Genomic DNA, 3,197 nt, shown 5'->3' with positions numbered 1-3,197 from the left:
GCTCTCTAGCAAACTTCAGACGGGCCTGGACATGTACTGGCTTAAGCAGGGGGACACGTCTGGCACTGCAGGATTTGAGTCCCTGGCGGCGTAGTGTGTTACTGATGGTAGCCTTTGTACTTTGGTCCCAGCTCTCTGCAGGTCATTGACTAGGTCCCCCCGTGTGGATCCGGGATTTTTGCTCACCGTTCTTGTGATCATTTTGACCCCACGGGGTGAGATCTTGCGTGGAGCCCCAGATCGAGGGAGATTATCAGTGGTCTTGTATGTCTTCAATTTTCTAATAATTGCTCCGACAGTTGATTTCTTCACACCAAGCTGCTTACCTATTGCAGATTCAGTGTTCCCAGCCTGGTGCAGGTCTACAATTTTGTTTCTGGTGTCCTTTGACAGCTCTTTGGTCTTGGCCATAGTGGAGTTTGGAGCGTGACTGTTTGAGGTTGTGGACAGGTGACTTTTATACTGATAACGAGTTCAAACAGGTGCCATTAATACAGTTAACAAGTGGAGGACAGAGGAGGCTCTTAAAGAAGAAGTTACAGGTCTGTGAGAGACAGAAATCTTGTTTGTTTGTAGGTGACCAAATACTTATTTTACCGAGGAATTTACCAATTAATTCATTAAAAATCCTACAATGTGATTTCCTGGATTCTTTCCCCCCATTCTGTCTCTCATAGTTGAAGTGTACCTAGGATTAAAATTACAGGCCTCTTTCATCTTTTTAAGTGGGAGAACTTGCACAATTGGTGGCTGACTAAATACCTTTTTGCCCCACTGTATATATAGACCCTAACCCATATGTTGTTTAGCCAGTACACCATTTTTCAAAACATTAAGACCATGATTTGCATCCACCCTGTTGCTCTCTGTCAGATGATTCAGCTCCTCTCCTCCTCTCTGGCCGGCGAGAAACAGGATATGAGGCGATGATTGCCAATATGTCTTCAGAGCATTTGAGCTAATGTGAGCTATGATGCATTGTAACTGGAATAGAGCAATACATTACTTTCAGAGGGTTCCTGTTGGGGGCTGCAAATCAAACCAGAGGGTTTCAGAGTCACACAAAAGGAAAGGCAATGAAAGGTTTGCCTCTTCAGTGACAGTCTTGATTATATATAAAGCTCCTCTAATCGATACAAGTATACAAATACAATAATTATGTATTTTGTAAAGGTGGATGCTTGGGCTGAACGATATATCGTGTCATGGCGATAACCGCGATATGCGCATGCGCGATATTCACATCGCAGGGACGTGCAATTTTATTAATTTTTTATATATATATTTTTTTCATTTTTTTTTTTATGACCTGCAATATTAAGTAGGTACATTAACTCAAACAAGTCATGTTACAATTATTTTTCTGCTTGCTACAAAAGGAAAACTTGCTCTGATGTTACTCTGATGTCAGGGGTACTTGAGTGAGTGAAATGCTGGCTCTGCATGCACAGCAAACCACCAATCACAATCATTCTTGATCAGATCACAGCAGGCCCCGCCCCGCTAGTTTGCAGACCATCAAAACGCCGGTAAAAAATGAGCGAGGCACAGGTGGACAATACCGGCGAGAGTGAAGATTTACTTCCAAAAAGAAAAGCAACATCTGCCATCTGGAACTATTTTGGATACAAAAAGGTTCTTCTCTTCTTCATTCACAGATGAACCCCCTTATTTGAGGGTAAGCAACATGCATTATCATGACATGTTAGATCATGACTTAAGGTATGATGAGTCAACCAGTTAAGATCCAGACACCCGTGACTAAAATCCTTCATCCGGTTAAATATAGTTAAAAAAAACGCAATATATATCGCAGGGGAAAAAATATATATCGCAATGTCATTTTTTTCCAATATCTGGCAGCCCTAGTGGATGCTAACAGCCGGCATTTTGCTGTATGATTCTTCAGTGTCAACACATTGTTTCGAGCGATTAGCAGCAGTTTTTAACATTCAACACTAGGACATTAATCACACAATAACAATTAATTCTAATGCTTTGTGTCTGCACAATACATAACAGGTGATTGTTTGCTAACAACCAAGGCAGTGATGTGCCACAATTGCATTACTTTGGGCTAGCTGTTGAGATGGTCAAAATGATGCACAATTAAAATTATATCTAAAGCGCAATATGGACCAATGCAATATCCAGATTGCAGTAAGAGCAATATTTGGTAATGGCAAAATATGTGAAAATATCTGGAGGTAGTTTTGTGAAGCTCCAGAGTAGTCCCAGCCTCTGAAAAGTATTCTATAGACTTAATACAAAATCCAAACCATGATATGTTTTCATGTTTTCATTGATCATATGTGACCTGCTCTATCATTTTCAGTCACATTGACCCTGAAACACATTTTGAGTTTGATACACTGTTGGAAAGATGAGATTCTTAGCTTTCTAATGATATCAATATTGTCTTTGTCCTCCAAATATTAAGCAAAATACGTCACTTTACATAATGAATGTCATCGAACCATGATTTTGAGAAAAAGGCCTTCAAAGTTTGCAGTACTTTCTTAGGTATTTATTCAAATGAACCATACCATAAAACGAATTCATCTAGAGCTGTTTGCACAAAAACACACATGCTTATGCGCACACATCTATTCCCATGTACATGGCCATGTGCACACCCAGACCACATGCACACCCGTACTCACGTGCACGCCCGTACTCACGTGCACGTACCCGCACACCCATACCCACGTGCACAATCATCGATATACCATTTTGGAAAAACACTATGAATAAATACTTAAATGAACTGATTGCATGTTAACCTCTAACAACATTAGAATCATTTGGCACAAAAGTTAATTTAGAGAAAGAAGCAAGCAACAGAACAGATAAATATACTACACAATATAAAAATAGCAAACAAACAACAGAGTAGCTAACAGTACTTAAAACCAATTTGAAATATATATTTACAGCATTTATAGAAGAATGACATAGTGTTGATGTATTATGCACTCTTACTCATTAAGGATGAGGTGTTAAGGGTTTGGGGCAGGTGATGTCTTTGGTTTCCTCAGTGCAGAACTCTCTGATCTTCTCAAAAAGATACCACTGTCCGTTTTTCATCAAGCCCAGGGGGAGTCAGTTCAGTGGGACGTGCCTCCTGGTCAGTAAAGCGACCTACCAGGAGCGGTTCGCCAAACTCCATTTGCTTCTTCCTGTAGGAAGTACGCGAT

The 3,197-nt window shown here is 40.3% G+C and overlaps 1 protein-coding gene across 1 annotated transcript in view; it reads left to right on the top strand.

Annotated features, from left to right (window-relative positions):
• The window catches only part of rapgef2b (Rap guanine nucleotide exchange factor 2b), a 70,681-nt gene that overhangs the window by 41,259 nt on the left and 26,225 nt on the right, over positions 1-3,197 (top strand). The gene's annotated exons all lie outside the window — the stretch shown is intronic.

This window comes from Notothenia coriiceps, unplaced genomic scaffold (assembly GCF_000735185.1).
Source record: "Notothenia coriiceps isolate Sejong01 unplaced genomic scaffold, NC01 NC01_scaffold00004070, whole genome shotgun sequence".
NCBI classification, from domain to species: Eukaryota; Metazoa; Chordata; class Actinopteri; order Perciformes; family Nototheniidae; genus Notothenia; species Notothenia coriiceps.
This window is presented reverse-complemented; position numbering and strand designations above follow the sequence as displayed.